Source organism: Sminthopsis crassicaudata, chromosome 3, assembly GCF_048593235.1.
Source record: "Sminthopsis crassicaudata isolate SCR6 chromosome 3, ASM4859323v1, whole genome shotgun sequence".
NCBI classification, from domain to species: domain Eukaryota; kingdom Metazoa; phylum Chordata; class Mammalia; order Dasyuromorphia; family Dasyuridae; genus Sminthopsis; species Sminthopsis crassicaudata.
The window spans coordinates 170,273,074-170,292,315 of record NC_133619.1 but is presented as its reverse complement, the minus strand read 5'-3'; the positions used below and the strand labels follow the sequence as shown (position 1 = coordinate 170,292,315).

Genomic DNA, 19,242 nt, shown 5'->3' with positions numbered 1-19,242 from the left:
TAAAATGAATATTCTGATACATAATAAAAACAGATCAAGACACGTTCGTACACACAAAGTTTGCAAATGAAAACTGTGGTTGGTGAAACTTTGAGGGAAGAGAATCATAAAACGAAAGAGACAACTTATATTCCAGCCTTCTTATTTAATAGATGAAGAAATGGGCTAAGTTCAGATGGGCTAATGGCTCATTAGATTGATAATTAATGAAATTATGAAATTGGATCAGGCGCACTCAATTCTTTGAGTAGTCGCTGGGAAAGATAATGATTGGCAGCTTGAAACAGGCCAACAATCATACTTTATAAACCAGGAAAAGTGATACTGAGGAAGACAGTGACTTGGATGAGTGAGTATGATAATGAAGTGAGGAAGAAGATGGGGAGGGGAAGAGGCAGCATCAATATTTAACTATGAATTAGAGTTGGAAGCATTAAAGAGCATGGACCAAATGAAGATAAAAGAGTGACCAAAAGGCAGGAGTTTTAGATATAAATGTTATAGATTTTTTGGGGGGGAAAGAAAAGAGACAAATTTCTATTTAAACCCCATCTTGGGGTTAGTTCATTAACATATCCAAATCCTCTCTAAGTTAATGGTAAAACTACAAAGTCACCATCTCAAATTATCGGCACCTGTTTTGATGTTCTGCTGGACTGAAGCTGTGGAAGTTTTTTGTCTGGAATTTATATATCATAGTACCTGAAACTTCCCTGTGTACTCAGTGTTTCCCCTGATTGGGCCCATATTACCAATATGTGAATTTTTATTAAATACATCATTTTTTATCAAAAGATTTCTTTTCATGGGTGTAGATGCTGTTTTCTTAACTCAAGTTTCAATTTTAAGCTCTTCCCAATCCCTTTCAGAAGCTGCCTTCTTCTCATTTTCCACTTCATCATTCCCTAGTTTTTCTGCAAAACAGAGGGACCTGGAGGAAGATGAATGGCAAGTGGGAAGTTGTATCATTTGGGAGTGTTGATGCCTTAGACAAGCTTTAGAAACTCAAAATATGATCTCTGGATGGGAATCATATGAATCATTCAGCACATGTTCCAAATAATACACTTAGCTTAAGTCAAGAAGGACTCTTCTATTTGATTTTGAATTGAAGAATCTGGGCATCTTCTGTTCACCCAAGGCCCAAAACAAATCAGATACCAGAAAATGTTTCTTGAAGCTCTTGATTTTTCACAGTAGAGGGGGAAAATCCCTTCCCCTTAATAAGAGATTGCATTTGAGAAATATGCCATTCTACAAAAATTTCAATGAAGTCTTTCACTGTCCTCACAATTATTTTCTTTTACTACTAGGAGTCAAAAAATACACTTCTAACATAGAATTGAAAATAGAAATCTTGTATCGTTTTTACCATTTTATCATTAGAGTCTAGCACTGTGCCTGGTATATAATAGGTATTTTTTCCAATCAATGTAATTAATTAAACCCTGATTCTGTGCTAAAATAGAGTAAGACTGGAGGCATAGTGGAAATGAAGAAGAATAGGAAGGAACACAACATAAGTTAAAGAAATTTTCCTATTACCAAGAAAAGTAAGAATGATATTATTAAAAAAAAAATATTTGGTCTGTATCGCTATTTTTTGGAGAAGAAAACTCCCTCTATAAATACAAGTCAGCATTTTTTTCCTGCAACATGTAATCTTAGAGTGCTGCTTGGGAAACTGAGATTGTTAAAAGACTTGATAGGGCTTATAGAGTCAGAATAGAGGATTCCCAACCCAGTGCTCAAAAACAAAAGGATAGAATTAATATATAAAATCCAAATACTGGAATCATTCATATGCCAATAAAACCCTACTAAGAGAAGAGATAAAAGTTTATGCAAATAGTTTCTACTTTCTCTAGATAAAGTGCTGGGCCTGGCAATCAGGAAACACTAACTTCAATTTTGAACTTAGACACTTAATTAGCTGTGTGACCCTAATCACTTCAACACTTATCTGCCTCAGTTTCCTCAACAGTAAAATGGGGGTAATAATGATATCCCCCAAGACTATGGATCTGAAATGAGATAATATTTGTAAAACATTTAGCACAGTATCTGGTGCATAGTATATGTTTAATAAATGCTTGCTTTTCTTTTCCTTCCCCTTCTAAATCATTTTAATTTTTATTTATTTTGTATATGTAACAGGGATAGGACATGGATTGGATATGTACACTGGATATTTGATGAACAAACATGTTCCCTACTGAAATGATAACCCCTTCCTAGTAGTTCCTTAATTGAAAGTTGTATTTAAGATGAGTATCTACAGAGTCAAGAGACGCCCGAACTTGGTGGGTAATAGGAGAAACTGAGGACAAGTGGACAAGTAGCTCACTCTCTTTTGAAAGTCTTCTAGCCCTTTCTCTCACATGGACTTCGAGGGAGATAGGGATAGAGGAGAGATTTCTCTATACCTCTTTCCTATTTCACAATGGCAGTGATTGCTAGAATATGGACTCAGTAGGGTGATCATTAGTTTTTAGCTTCTTCTGCTTTCTGTTTTCTCCCAAGAACACAGGCCAGCTATCAGAATCTGGGAAATGGAGATTCCCAACCTTCAAAGTAACCTCCCGAATTCAAGAGGTTAAGTTAGAGTTGGATGGAAATTGCTCAATAACTTAAGCATTTTCAATGGCAGAGGAAATGCACTGCTAACCTATGCCCATTACTTATCCTTTCTAATAAGAAACTTAGATATAAGCAATATTGAAATTTTGGTTTGGTTGAAGCTATATTAAAGTAGAGACAACAAGTCATATAACAATCAATAAGCATTTATTAGTGTTTATGTGCTTTTTTTGTTGTTTTCCTATTTTTTGTTGTTATTGTTTCAATCATATTTAATCTCTTTATGATCCCATTTGAGGTATTCTTGGTAAAGATATTGAAGTGCTTTGCTATGTCTGATCCAGATCTGGCATTCTGCACCATCAAGCTTTTTCTGAATCCTCTTTTATCTGTCACTTTCTTATATCCTAAGCTTCCACTAGTCAGTCTTAATTCTGTTCAAGGCCTCTTCAACTTTCAAGTCCTATGATCCCACAAGATCTATTATTGACCCAGATTTTGCTCAGTATTTATATCTGACTCATAATATAATCTGACACAATTAAATATGAATCTCTTTTCTTTGTCTCTCATTTTTTTAAGTGTGGTTAAGCACACCTCTCATTCTTTTCAGTTGAATCCATTCTTTGTCAAAATCCTGAGTCTTTAAGAAGAGGACTTTGCTTATTGGCAGGGCCATAGTCAGAGGATTATTCAGCAGCTAGTACAAAGGGAGTGCAGTGCTTATGAAGTATGTGAGAGTCACGGTTCATAGTTAGTTTGAAAAAAAATAGTTTGAAAGGAGATTATTTTATAGTCACAAAAGAATTTATTTATGCCATAACTGATGAACTAGTCTCTAAAAAAGAGAGTCTAGCAATTACAGGAAGTTTGGAAGTTTTTTACACTGAAAATTTGGGGTTTCAATCTGCAGGCTAACAGCCTACAAGATTATAAATTCAAAAGAGAGGATAAAGAAGGAGCCAGAATATCTTATTTTTTATTTTTATTTTATTTTGTTTTATTGTTTGGCACTCCTTAGCTAGATGTTCAGTTTTGAATAGATCTTGAAGACAACAAATTCTGGGGATAAGAGCTAGGGATTCTCATTACGTACAGAAGTGAACATTAGGAAATTTAAAAGTGAACTACTAAATACTGAAAAGCCTTGAAAGAACTATCCTTTATGTTTTGAAAGTATTTTCAATGAAGAACAATTAAAGTCCCTACATTTTGGAAGACAAGGAAAATAATATAAGATTTGCTTTTTGTTGTTGAGTCATTTTTAAGTCATGTCAAACTTCTAGATGATGCTATTTGGAATTTTCTTGGCAAAGATATTGGAGTGGTTTGTCATTTATTTCTGTTGCTATTTTACAGATAAGGAAACTAAGGCAAACAATGTTAAGTAATTTGCCCAGGATCACACAGTTATTAAGTGCCTGAGGTCAGATTTGAACTTATGAAGATGAGTCTTCTTGATTCCAAACCCCAAACTCTATTCACTTTACTCTATTCACTTTACCACTTACCTACCTAGGATTTGCTTAATAGTTTAATTTAAAATATATTGTGTTTTGGTGGAGTGGAATAAATTAAGATTAAAGTCTCTTTATAGAAAATCTAGGAATAAGGCTGAGTTTGAAGGAGAGTCTTTATTTTTGGCTTTAATGTTAGATATTGAATGGCTTTCTTTCCAAAGACAAGTTGAAAGAGCTGAAATTTTTTTCTTTCTTTGCAATTCTAGTGAAGTGCTGAACTTACGGAGAAAATGTTATCAGGTTGGGGGAGGCAGAGTTCTTAAATTTCAGCACATTTCCTCAGTAATTTGCTCTCTTCTTTGATATGAAATATAGTTTGTGGGTTATGAAACTTCATCACCCTGATGATCACAACTCCCATTTGACTCTCTGAGATAAAAAGTACTTTTAAGTTTACTTTATAATTAACATTTTCCCCATCATACTTAAGTCTAGACAATCAACAAAACAATAAATTAAGCCCCAATTTAATTTGCCAATTTCCAAAGTGTAAATGCTCAAATTGAAAATTTAGCAATAAGTTCTCAAAAATCACAAACTAATTCAATATCATCTCTGCTCAGCTCCCCCTACCTCCTATAAGAGTTTTTAATAGATCATTTTCTGCACCTGAGTTGCATTACTTTGTTAACATTTCGATCCATGAACTTTTTTTTTTGTTATTAATGCCCCAAATAAAGTTATTAGCTGTTAGGAAGATAATTAAATAAACAGGTAGAGTAAAAAAGAGTAATCAACACAATTATAATCTCCTCACCTGTCAGCCTTTGTCAGAATTTAGTTGGCTGATAGATGCTTATTCATTCCAGAATTACAGAACCTCATACTTGGAAGGTATTTCAATATTCACTAAACAATGAGTCACAGAAGCTGGGACTAAGGGTTATTAATGGCCATTCAATGAGAACTAGAGTGATATGAGTTTGAAGTCACTGATTCTCTTGGAGAAAGAAGGAACAATAGTATTAACTAATCTAATTAATATCCAAAAAAGAAATTCCTTCTTCCATTCTGACAATCATCAATTCTCCTGAACATGGGCAGTGATAGGGAATGCATTACTTCCAGAGGCTATCCACTCCATTTTGGGGCAACTTCAAATGTACTTTGACCAAGACAGAGTATTATTACCCAAAGACATTAAACTGAAAGACACCTTAGAAAGCCCCTAAGCCAAATTTTTCATTTTTAAAAAAGTGAAGTCCAACAAGGTGGTGTGACTTTTCCAATGTTTCATAGGTACTAGGTTATAGAACTTAAAATTTAAATTTAACTTTTCTGACTCTAAATACAATGCTTTCTTTTTATAATACTATGAGTATTTATTAAAAACAATAAATTTATATTGATTGTCTATATATCCCAGATACCATTTGCTTATCAAAAAGTGTGATAGAAATAATTTTCCCATTTAAACTCTTATCCTAAATGTGCCAATTTTGTTTGTGCAAAAGTTTTTTTTTAATTTCATGAAATCTAAATTATCTTTTGTAATTTCATTTTCCTCAATATTCTAGATCTTCTGTTTTTCCATATGATTTTTGTTTTTATTTTATCAAGTTCAATTCTTTTGTTGTTGGAATTGTCATAGCATTGAAACTATAAACTAACTTTGATAGGACTGTTATTTTTCTTATAGGAGTATGACCTAATTATTAACTTCATTTGTTCCTAACTTCCAAACTGTTGTTATTGTACAGTAATTTCTAATTGTTTATGACCCTAATTGGAGTTTTTGAGTGCTATGACTTTATTGCTACAGTTTTACTTAGAGTTAACTTTTTGGCCACAATGTCTTATTGTTGAAATATTCACTGTACTGAAGTCCCCAGACCTTTTTACACATGAATGTTTGTTTATCCCTTCCCTATCTTGTACAATTGAATCCATATGTAGGATTTTTCATTTATTCCCATTAAATACCATAACTCACCATTCTAGCCTACAGAGTTCTTTCTGAATATTGATCCAATTTGTTACCTATTTCCTCCACAACACTTTGTTCTACCCCGAGCTTCCTATTATCCACTGAGCACCAGAATAAGTTTTTATTGGTAAATAAAGATTAGATATTTGATCTCTGGTCCCATTTATGTATTTCTTCTGCCTCCTGTTCATGCATATAATAGGAAAAACAACAACAAATAGAACAATTCTCACTAGGTCTAGAAACCAGTAAGGCCAAATGTTTGGGAATATGCAAACAAAAAGTATTAATATTTGTAAGAGTAAATATATAATTTCTTTGAGGCTATTAAGAAAACTATAGTTTTTGGAATTATAACCTCCACTATAGAATACCTATATAAAGAAGAGTAGCATATCAAACTTTCATAATTATTTCTATTTAATATTTGTGCATTTATATATAGCATTTTATTATATAGTTTAGTACAAAAATTGATTGTTTGATCTATGCAAATATTCATATTTTATTAAAACTTTCTTCCTTTTGCTAATTTTTTTTTTACTGGGTCTCCCTATCTTATCTAGGCTAGAAGCAACCAATCACAGACCCAATCCCATTGCTAATGAATATAGGAGCTTTGATTTCTCTTTCTGATCCAGGCCAAAGTGGGTGGTCACCATATTGATGCCTTAGTGTTGACCCAGTTTAGTACACTTTAGCATAAAATTCCTGAGCCCACGAGATCCAACAGCCTCAGCTTTTTCAGTAACATGGATTACAGGTGTGTGTCACTACACCCTGCTCACTAAGTGGTTTTTAAAACCCTGCTACATTAAGTACAATTATACTTTACCCAGAGGTAGACATTAATTTTGCAAAATTGTTTGATTAAAATAGTGAAAAATATGATTGTTTAACAAAAAAATTGCTTTAAAAAGTTGAAAGATACCAATAATAAAGGAGAAGATGAAATAAAACTATGAAATAGCTCTCCTAGGTTCTTGTAAGTTTTTGTTTCTAGAAATATTCACATTTCTCTCTTTTTTCAGGGTCCCAAATCATCATCTTTTAAATGAAATCATTCCATGTTTATTACATGGAAATTTATTAAAAGGCCATGAGAGTCCTAAGTTCTTGAAAGGGTCAATGCATCTTAGTTGGAGGGCAAGGAATGGCAAGATGGAGAAAATAATCTCATCATTCTAACTTGTCAAAAGGAGAAATAAATTCTTATGACATTTGAAACCACAAGACCAAACATGTTAAGGAAGACTTCCTGCCTTCTATAAGAGCAAATCAAAAGGAACAACAAATTTATGTTAAATCATGTCAACTCAGTATATCCATATATCCTAACATCTTTGGAAAACAGATAACTGACCAGTGACAGGCATCTTTTTTTACTACCTAGAATTAAATTTAAGAACATTATAGACGAAAGATTCAAACTCATGAAATATGTGCTAAAGATCAGAACAAAACATAAGAAGAGATTTGCAAATGCTCTGTATGAGCAATGCAGGAGAAGCAATCATCTGTAAATAAGCTCTTAATTTTCCATATCTCACGGAAAAGGAACACTTCAAAGTAGTGACAGGCTTTGTACCAGAGCTTTGAACTTTGGACATCCTATTTGCATAGAGCAATAGAAAAGCATTTAACCTAAACCTGCAAAGTTTCAGAAAGATGAAGGTCAGGCAATGCAGGATTAGAACAGGGGGGATAAATGGAAACCCTGTGATGCAATTTACCACAGATAATTATCTGCATAATGCATATTGGTAATTTGTGACATTGGTTATTTTCATTAAACTCCTGTCTGCTTTAGGACTAATGCTTTTCCTCCTGAAATTTTTTCCTCAACAATCAAAACTTATTAGGTCTATTCTGTACCCTGTCTTTAAAAAAATAAAAATAAATGTATATATTTAGCTACATAGTGAATGTTCTAATGTTTTCTTTGTGGCAATCCAGTCCACCCAAGGTGACCAAAAATCACTTAAAAATCAAAAATGAAAAGGTTCAAATGAAGTTAATGTGGGAACAGCAAATTATTAAAAAAAAATACACAATGAAAGCTCTCTTGCCTTCATTTACACTAATCTTAACCTTAATTCACACTATTTACCTTCTATTTTAAAGGTCAGGTCACCTTGTGTTGGGTTCCATTAACTAGATAAAATAAGTCAGATTAGAAGATAGCAATATTTTTCTTTTTGATTACATTCTCTCTCTCTCTCTTTGTCTTTCTCTCTCTCCCCTCCCCTGTCTTTGTCTCTCTGTCTGTCTGTCTGTCTGTCTGTCTGTCTGTCTCTCTCTCTTTCTCTCTCTTTCTCTCTCTGTCTCTCTGTCTCTGTCTCTGTTTCTGTCTCTGTCTCTCTCTCTCTCTCTCTCTGTGTGTCTGTCTGTCTGTCTGTCTCTCTGTTTCTCTCTGTGTGTCTCTAGATCTCTCTCTCTGTCTCTCTCTCTCTCCCTCTCTGTGTCTGTCTGTCGGTCTCTGTGTGTATGTGTGTGTCTGTCTGTCTCTCTTTCCTCCTCCTCCTCTTCCTCTCTGTCTCTCTCTCTCTCTGTCTCTGTGTCTGTCTCTCTCTCTCTGTCTCTCTCTGTCTCTCTGTCTCTCTCTGTCTCTCTCTCTCTCTGTCTCTGACTCTCTGTCTCTCTTATTTACAGATGGTACCTAGTTCTGTAGAGAGAGATCATTGTAAAAGAAAAATCAAATTTTATATCAAAAACTACTGTTATATGATCTAGTCAATTAAATTTTCACATGCAATGAAAAACACTTGATCAAGTTATTTTATATTATTATATAAAACCCTTTGCTGTGCACAGATGCTTATATAAGGAACATCAAATATTTCATTAACAGTAATTAAGTTCCATTAGGAACTTTTAAGTTACCCATTCTCTCCAACTAGAAATACACAACTCTTAAGTTACCCATTCTCTCCAATTACAAACTATCCAAATTAGAAAATTCAAAAATATTTCATTGCATAAAATCAAGAGAAATGCATAATTACAAAAAATGTTTTCAAGATATAGGATCATTAGAGGATTTTGCAGTATCTAGGGGTGGGGTCTCCAACAGTGTAATAAAATACTATAGATCTAGAAACATTATCTGGCAGATCTACAGGTAGGCTGCCATCACCATTACCCCTTCTTGTAATCAAAGAATTCTATTTAGGGAAGGAAATTTAATGACAATTTTTCTATTGATGGTGATTGAGCTCCTCCCCTTAAGTGCAGGATTCTTAGAAATTTCTGTATACTTCACTATGCATCAGTTTATGTAAGCCTTTCCATATTTTTCTTAAATCACAAATTTTTTCTTATAGCACAATAATATTACATTTCAATCATATACTACAGTTTGTTTAGACATCCCTTTGGTTTCTAATTCTTAGCCACCACAAAAAGAACTGCTATAAATATTTTTGTACAGATAGGTCATTTCCCCTTTTTTTGGATGTCTTTGAGATATAGATCTAATAGTAAAATATGCTGGAACAAAAAGTATGCACAGCTTTTATAGCCCTTTGGGCATAGTTCCAAATTGCTCTCAAGAATGGTTGCATCAGTTCACAACTCCATCAACAATGCATTAGTGTCCCAGTTTTCCCACAATCTAACCAACATCCACCATTTTCCTTTTTTCTTATATTAGTGTAGCTATTTCTTAAAAAGCATCTCACTAGTGCCTGGTATAGGAAAATGGAGCTTCACTGGTAGTCAAATTCTGAAGAACACTTGAGGAAATTTTACTTTGTGGAGGTCCAAAACAGGAACCATTATGAAATACATTGCCATTGAACACATTTTAACTCTATTTAATAAAGGACATGAGAAAATCATGATAAGAAAACAGGTTACCTCTCTAGGATTTTTATTTCTACATGTCTTTCTCCTTAGGATTTGTATTCATAACTCAATAAGAAAACCTCTCTTCTGCTTTTCATTACTTAAATAACTACTGTAGCTGAGTTTGAGGTTTCTATTAGTAAATCAACTATCAATGTAAAAGGCAAGGTAATTTTCAACACACTTGAGTGGGGAAAAGAAGTGAAGTGAATGTACTTTGAATAGAAAACATTAAAAGTATGACTTTTCATCAAAATCACAATGACTGATAGCTATAATGGGCCAGAGCTCAGTTTTCCAGATGTTAATGTACGGTATTACGCAGTCAAATGTTTCAGTGTTTACCTAAGTCTATTGCTTCAGCATTCTTTCAATAATGGAAATCTTTTATGAACTTTTCAGCTGAGTTCTCTGCACCAGACATTGAAGACTTATTCTTTGACAATTAGCAATCTTTTCTTTCACATCAATCCAACTTTAGCATGAGAATAAAGCAGTCATACAAAGGAGCCCAAGTTTGGTGGGGGGGAGAGAGGGAAGGAGACTATAGAGGAAGGTGTCCTATTATTCATTTTTCACAAAGTATAATAAAAGCCAAAAGGATCCTGGATTTTTAGAAATTAACATGAAATAGGTTTAAATGGGTGATTTATGAAGGGGTTCAGGATATTTGAAATACACAGAATACTCGCTGCAGAGAAAAATATATACAATTAAAATCCTCATATTAAAAAGCTTCAAGAAAAGTCATATTTGCAAGAGGTTAAAAACACTTGGAGATATGTTAAGTGAAGCATAAAAACATACACTTGTATAAACTAATTGGATAATGACATATATTACGTCAACTGTCAGCTTCTACTGTGCCTGTAAAAGTTGCTTTTGTTAAGCCCCTAATTTCATTGTTGAAATTCAAAAAAACACCACAAAAGTTAACACCTGATAGCCACCATTAAGCCTACTACACGTCCCTGCAGCTTGTTTTCAAATAAACAGTGAGGTTATTACTCTGGCTTTCTATTTCTTTTCACTTTCCTGGCTTGCCGAGTATTGATTCAACTCCTCTGGAAGCATTGTCAAAGTTTAGGGGTAAAATAATACACCTGGTATTCATTTCAATTTCTCCATTCTTTAATTCAGACTGGGAGAATGGAGTTTGCAGAGCCCTTAGCCTGAGAGAGAAAAATACCCATTATTCTGTTGTTTCCTCGTGGTAAGGTGACCCAGAGTGAAATCACCAACGACATAAAGCCTCTGCTGTCCATTAAGCAGCTGATATCTGCCAAAATGACATTGCTATGACCTGTGAGAACACTCTTCTTTTTTTCAGTCTATAGGTTTCTCAACATTTAAAGATGTTTTTTTCCTTCTTCCTCTTTCTTTTATCTACTATTGGCTAATATTCAAAGTAAAGACAACAGAACTTAAAATCACAGCTAAAATTCAGTCAAGAAAATAACCATTGTATATTAGAAGAGTTCTTGCTCCACCTTGTTAAAGTCTTCATAGATCTCCTATTCTGAATCACCACTGTTCTACATTAAATGGGACAGAACTGTCCTATTAAGAAAAAGTCACCCCTTTCCATGATGAAGTTTAGTCTCTAGATCAAAGAATGTTGTCACCATTGTCACAGTCAAGCATCAGGATGGACATTTCATGCATTTCCCCCCAAAAGACTCCAAGACAACTTTCTAACAAGTTTGAGGCAGAGAATGGGAATCACACTTGTCCGAGGAGCCCATTTGCAGATGGTCCTGCCAACCCATCAGAAATTCCAATACTAAGCTGCTCCATCCAGCACCTCAAACTTCCCGACTGAGTTCAGGAAAAACACATCTCACCAGAAGCCTTCTCTTCTCCCAAACAATCCAGTGCACACCACCAACTGCTCCTACCACCTCATCCCCCAAAACACAGAGCCCCTGCCTCAAGAAGGCATCAGGACTGACAGACAACCGTTCCATCCCCTCCAGAGTTTTCTGGCCCAGGCTTGGGCTCTGGGCTGACATTGCCACAAGGAGAACATGTTCAATTCGTGTGAAAGGTAACTATAGTCCATAAAAGCACACACAGTTTTCCCCTAAATATCTCAAAGGCTAATTCCCAGCCCCCTTCCCTAGCAGTTGACTGAAAATCCCCACCAAGTTGGTCCCCAACACTTTCCTTCCCTCCCCATTTGAGCCCTTACACACCTTTTCCCTTCTTTTCCCCAAAGATCCAGCCTACCTCCTCCATGTGTTCTGCAGTCCAGTCGCATAGAGGGAGCGCAGGGATGGAGAGCAGAGAACTCTTCAGTGATAATCAGCGCTGAGAGGCTGCTCCTGTGAATAATGTGCATCCTGGAGCAGCAGGCTCTGTTTCCAGCAGCTGGCAGCAACCCTCACAGCCCCAGTGATGAGCACAGCTTGAGATCATCCACAATTAACCAAATATTGTATGGCAGCAACAAATCAACAACTGAAACCGGCTCACAAATAAAAAAAAGAAAGAAAGAAAAGTACAATTTCAGATGGAAAGCCTAGGAGCTGAAGTCAACCAATGCTACATTTCGCCTTCTTCAAAGATTATTCCAGCCAGCTCCTTCTGCTATTTTTACTGTACCATAATGCACTAGGTCTGGCTTTTACCCTATTGAAAGAACATGAATATATTATTATCCACACAAAAGAGCAGGTTATTGTTTATGAATTACAAGCCTTCCCAGCAACAAAGGCTATTTTCATAAGAAAACTCAATTTCATTTTAGCTCCAATTTGATTACCAGCTGAAGAAAAGAAGCCCTATGCCTAAACCTCAAAGGATTTTTATTCATACCATTGAATGGGCTTTATTGCTTCCTTTTCAAAACTGACGTAGAAAGCTTTTAGAGTAAAACATTGACAAAAAATTATTGCGCTGCTATTTTGTGCAATAACAGAGCTGAAGAGGGCCAATGATTTCTCAGTCATCCTTCACTGTACTTCAGAATAGTAAAGGCTGGAATTAATGACAGACCATAGAGAGGAGCCAAGCTAAGGTCTCACAATGCATGTCAAATCTAAATGATCACTATACATTGAAAAGCCCCCAAAAAAGCCTGCAGCTGATTGATTCATGGCTTTCACAAGAAAGACAGGCTTGAAGAGTTTATTGCACCACAATTTACTGGGAATTATCATAAAAATGAATGTAGAGGCTGAATGTCACCCCGGCACACTCCAAAAACACACATCCAGGGACAAAGTTCACCCAGGAATTATAGCAATGCTGTTCCCGCTACCATACTTAAAGAGTCTGTCAGTGTTTCCATTATAGGGGGTTTTAACTCAGCTGTTAAAATGTTTTCCCAGATGAAACTTAGTGTTCATGGTCTCATTGGAAGGGAAATATGTGTTCCCCTTGTACAAAAATGTATTTCTTTCAAATCCATATAATTTCAAAGTAAAAGAATATGTAACTACAAACAAAGGATGAGTTGACTAGTTCCCAGCACTATTTCTGCCCAAATGTACAGTTCTTAGCCTACCTTCTTTAGATGTAGCTAAATCTTTATTTGGTTCTGATGAGATTTTTTTTTTATTTTATGGGGATTCAGGTTATTCTATATAAAGCATGCAGGAAATGGTTAAATGATACGGGGCAGAATGCAGATTTGATTTTGAGCACACCATTTTTTTCCTCTTCAAACTTCCAAGTAATATTGCAAATAATTGCAATAAATATTGGAGTCTACCATCTCCATCAACCATGGTTATTTATGCAAATATAAACCATCTATATAGTCTTGGTATTAAAGGTCAAGAGAGTGAATGACCTATTAATTATGAAAGTTCACTCAACAGCAGACCAAATCAACCATCCACAACCAAAAAAGAAGTCATTGTGCTCATTTATTAACTAACAAGCAATTCTTTTAATTGCCTATTTACATGACACAATTAAAGTTTATAAATAATGTATGCCTCTGCTTTTTCCATTTTGTATGTCAACATTTACATTATTTTTAAGAGAAATAAAAGACAGCTTCTCAAAACAGCTCTTGAAATCTACTAAAATTAGTCATTGAACTTGAATGTAAAAGATAAAAAAAAAATGTTTAGAATTTTGTAATTTCTTTTACAATCAAATTATTTCCAGTTCTAAATCCATAATGTGATAAGTTGGTCATTATTTCTAAATGAATGAATGAATGAATGGGGGAAAAAAACATATATTAAGGTTTTAATATGTGCAAAGCACCCTCCTAAGCAAAGTAGACGTGACTCTCAAGGAGCTCACATTCTAATAGAGATAACACATATAGTAGATTTTATGTGCAAGTCAGATGGAAAGGTCTACTACAGTCCTTAGGTTCAGGGGCTTAGCAAATAGTAATGCATCTTCTTTAATATCATTCACTGATAAAACCATATCTAATTATGATATAGAACCATTTAACTTTGGTGACAAGAACATTCTTTTCAAAGTCTCCCTCAAATAATCTACCTCACATTCTTTGAGTAGTTTTTTCCAGTTGTGATGATGACTTTATTGATCTAGTCACACACTGACTTCCCACAAAATCATAAAATCTTAGAATTGGAAGAGGCCCCAGAGACATCTAATTCAATCAATATTCAATAGTCATCTGACCAGTTCTCAAGGATTATTTGCCCCCACCCAGTGATGAGGAAACCATTATCACCAGAAGCAATGAATTTAATGTTTGGAAAGACCTAATTATTGGAAACTTTTTTCTTTATGTGCGCAATGTCTCTGCAACTTCTACCAACTGCACCTAGTCCTGTTCTTAAATGCAAGTTCAATATGTCTGAACCCTCTTTGACATAATTACTCTTCAAATAATTGTTCTCCTTGATTTTTCTTTTCTTCAGTCTAAGGTTTCCTAATATTTTTAACTAGGGATATGCTGGCAAACTTAGGCAACATTTTTTTTTTGTTTAGCATTTAATATTTTAAACACTTTCCTCTGAGAGAAAAATGAAAGTACAACATATTTTAAGCTTAATCTATATTATTAATATTTTATGTAACTTTATTAAGCATCAATTTTTTATAAAATAATAATAATAAAATTCCCTGATTTTAGCTTTTGCTGATTTCTGTTCAGAATGAAAATTTAACAATCAACTCTCAAGAACCTCATCCTAATCAGCACACCCCTGCTTTCAACTAATTTTCAGATAATATGATTTTCATCTAGTCCCCTCAGTGGTTGTCTGCCTTGGACATGATCTCACCTAAACCTTGGTCACCTTGGTCAGTGTCTCACCTAAACAATGCAGTGCCTACAACACAACATGATTATCCAAATGCAATCTCACCAAGACAAAGTAAAAGAAGACAATCTTTTTTCTTTTTAAATTTTGGATGCAATTACTACATTACTAGCCTAGTTTGTCAGCCTTTTTTTTTCTTCTATGTCATATTGTTGACTCATATTCATTTTGAGATCTACTTACATTTTTTTTTCATGGGAATTATTGTCTAACTACATCTTACCAATCTAATATGTCTATGGCTGAGTATTTCTAAAAGTAGAAGACTTCACAAGGATTCTTCATCTTAAACGATTTGGTATCTCATTCTGTTTTGTCAAAATGCTTTGGGATCTTTAATTTATTATCTACTCCACTAATTATTCCACTTAGTGTTGTGTCATCAGAAAATTTACTATCTATCTCAAGTCATTGAAAAAATGATGGACAGGATAGGACCATGGAAAGAACCCTGGACCACTTCACTCGAGACTTCTAGAATGATGATGATGGTCTTCACTGGATATGGCCTCAAAAATCATAGAATCAAAAGATTATAAACTCAGGAAATTTTTAAATAGTTTTTATTTATTAGATATATGCATGGGTAATTTTACAACATTGACAATTGCCAAACCTTTTATTCCAATTCCCCCCCCCCCAGATGGCAGGTCGACTAATACATGTTAAATATGTTAGAGTATAAGTTAAATACAATATATATATATATACATGTCCATACAGTTATTTTGCTATACAAAAAGAATCGGACTTTGAAATAGTGTACAATTAGCCTGTGAAGGAAATCCAAAATGCAGGTGGACAAAATCAGAGGAATTGGAAATTCTATGTATTGGCTCATAATCATCTCCTAGTAAACTCAGGAAATTTAAAGTGCTAATTTTGCCAATGAGGAATGTAAGGTCCACAAAGTATGGACTTGCTCAATTTCATACATTTAAAGTCAAAGGTAAAAGTCAAATCCAAGTCTTCCAAGCCCAGCAAACTAGTGCTGTCCCTGTTATGTTGATTTACAGTAGGGATTATCCCCATAGTAAATCAACATAATCCATTTTACAGGAAGATAATCAAATTTAAACATCCAGTTTGGGAGCATTAGTCTGGGCGAAAAAACCCTAATTATTCATTATATTCATCTTATTTCCTGTCCACTTTTTCTGTCCACTTCCCATCCTCATCATGATTCCCCATCGCCCAGTTAAAAGGAATTTTTATTTTTTTAGACTTTGCACAGCAGTTTATACCTTTTCTTAGTCTCTTAGATATTTTACATAGTTATCATATAGTAAGATTTTTTTCTTCCAGATGTATGATTCTGTCTCCCAACAGCAGACATATTCCTGTGCCTGGAACTCTGGCCCTTGGCTTCCCTGCTTTCCTTCAAGTCCCAGCAAAGTCTGATCTACTGCAAGATCTTAGCATCTTCCTTTGGAGAGTAGCCCCATTTATCATCTACATATCTTGTTTGTACATAATTGTTTCATATAATCTCTCTCATTAGACTTAAGTCCTTACTCTTTTCTTGCCTTTCTTTATATCACCAGTACTTAGTGCAGTGGCTGACACATAGTAAGCACTTAGTAAATGTCAGGTGACTTGACTTGGTTTAAAGTAGTATCAATGTGGAAACATCTATCAAAGCAGATGAGCAAGGTGTCTTTAGATTAGAGTTGCTTGGCACTTTGGAATTATGTCCCAAGGATATAAAACTGTATTCTTTGATCCAACTCAGTCTGTATCCCAAAGAGATTTTTAAAAAGCGGGGAAAGGACCCACATGTGCACAAATGTTTGTAGCAGCTTTTTGTGGTGGCAGAGAATTAGAAATTGAGTAGATGCCCATCAGTCGGGCATGGATAAATTATGATTATGAATATAAGTTATGGTATATGAATGTAAGTATATTATCCTTCTATAAGAAATGATGAACAGGCTGATTTCAGAAAAAAAAACTTACAAAAACTTATGTGAATAAATATAATACATGAATAAACATAAATGAGCAGAACCAGGAGAACACTATAAACAGAAACAGCAAGATTATGTGATGATCAACTAAGATAGACTTAGCGCTTCTCAGCCATTTAGTGCTCCAAAACAATTCCAACACTTGGGATAGAAAATGACATTCACATCCAAAGAAAAAACTTTGGAGACTGGATGTAGATTAGAGCATAGTATTTTCATATTTCTTTTTTGTTTGCTGCTTTTTTTCTTAAGTTTTTCTACTTCTGTTGATTTTTCTTTCATAACATGATTATTATGGAAATATTTTTTAAATGACTATACATTACCTTTATCAGATTGCTTGTTGTCTTGGGGAGGAGCGAGGTAAGGAAAGGGAAAAATTTGGAACTCAAAATGGATGCTGAAGCCTATCTCTACACATTATTGGAAAAATGAAATACTATTGAATATTTTTTAAAGAGCAAGAGAAAGTTGCTTGGGGCCCAAAGTTTAAGTGACTTATCATAATGCTAGTTTTTGTAAAAGCCACAACTTAAGTCTATTAGTTCTTGATTGCAAAGTTGACTCTATGGACTACACTACACATTGGTGCTTCTCACAATGTAATTTTTATTTCTTTCAATCATGTCTGACTCTCTATAACCCTATTTGAGGTTTTCTTAGCAAAAATACTGGAGTGTTTTGCCATTTCCTTCTCCAGCTCCATTTACAGATGAAGATACCGAGAAAAACAAGGTAAACTGGCTTTCCCAGGATCACAGAGTTAGTAAATGTCTGAAGCCAGATTTGTACTTAGGAAGATGAGTCTTCCTGACTCCAGGCCTACCCCTCTATCCACTAAACCATCTAGCAACCCAATAATATAGTTATTATATAATTATAGCATATTTGTGAATATGCTATATATCATCTGCTCCATGAAGACATGTCTTAAATTCTTTTTATTAGAAATTTTAAATTTTATTTTTAGTTTGTATGATAAAACAAACATTTCCATAACATAGTATAAGAAAAAAGATGATTGTACATGAAACTGCAAATCTACTATGTTCAACTTGCTATTCCTTTCAAATACACAACAAAATTATCATGTAATTTTTTCCCCTTTTTTTATCCCCACTCTAGAGAGAGCTACCAGTAAAAACAAATAGGTTTATATATGTATGTAGATATACATATGTATATGTGTAAAATTATGTGTAAAATACTATGTACATGTGTAAAATTATTTTATACATATTTTATTTACCATTTCTTTCTCTGGAAACAGATAATATCTCTATTTTTATGACCTTTAGATTTAATCTGGGTATTTATAATAGACAAAATAATTTATTCACTCAAAAGTATTTTTAAACAATATTGCTATTACTGTATACAATGTTCTCTAGGTTCTGCTCATTTTGTTCTTCATTATTTCATGCAAGTTTTTCCTTGTTTTTCTGCTTTTATGTGTGAGCAACTGCCTAGGATAGTACATTGCACACAGTAGCCACTTAATGAGTTATGAATAAATGAATGATTCATCTGAACACTATTTCCTAAGCAACTTGAGGATACCACTTTCAACTGCTTCAGTAAAAAACAGGAATGGTTTCCTTTTATGAGAAATTATTCTTATTCCTTTTACTATCTGGCAATCTTCATTATTATAAAAAGGTCACTGATTCATTTTTCTTCCCTATTACAACTAAGTCCATGTGTAGATGAAAGTAGAAAATGCAGACAGTCATCTAGATCTGAAGAGTTAACATTGTGTTGATAGAGGAGCTGGCTAATTAGTTATATTTTTTTCACTTTTCATTTGGATACTTGGTATTGTGTACACTCAGGCTGTGTCATTCATAACACAGACTTTTTCAGGTCTGTGGCTTCCTTCATACAATGGTGTTTACAAGGCAGAAAGTAGGATGGATATTTCAAAAATTATTCATTTATCCAAGCCCATATAATCCTGGTGTTGTTGAGTCAAAAGTGGACCAGTGGGAGCTATGACATAATTACTACCTTTATTGGACTGCTTTTTTTGTGCAGGATCCTATAATAATGAAAACACCAAATTCATAGAACTTTCCTAAGTTTGTAAAGTGCTTTCCTCCTAAGAATCCTGTGAAATTACCAGGATAAGCCTTATTAATGCT

At 34.2% G+C, this 19,242-nt stretch overlaps 1 long non-coding RNA gene across 2 annotated transcripts in view; it reads right to left on the bottom strand.

The window, feature by feature from the left end:
• Nucleotides 1-12,884, bottom strand: part of LOC141560810 (uncharacterized) — a 1,071,928-nt gene extending 1,059,044 nt beyond the window's left edge. The window contains exon 1 of one of the 2 annotated variants that reach the window (XR_012487821.1): nt 12,103-12,884. This is a non-coding gene — a long non-coding RNA (uncharacterized LOC141560810). The remainder of the gene's footprint in view (nt 1-12,102) is intronic. The other variant, XR_012487822.1, reaches the window with a different exon arrangement.
• Nucleotides 12,885-19,242: the final 6,358 nt, after the last annotated feature.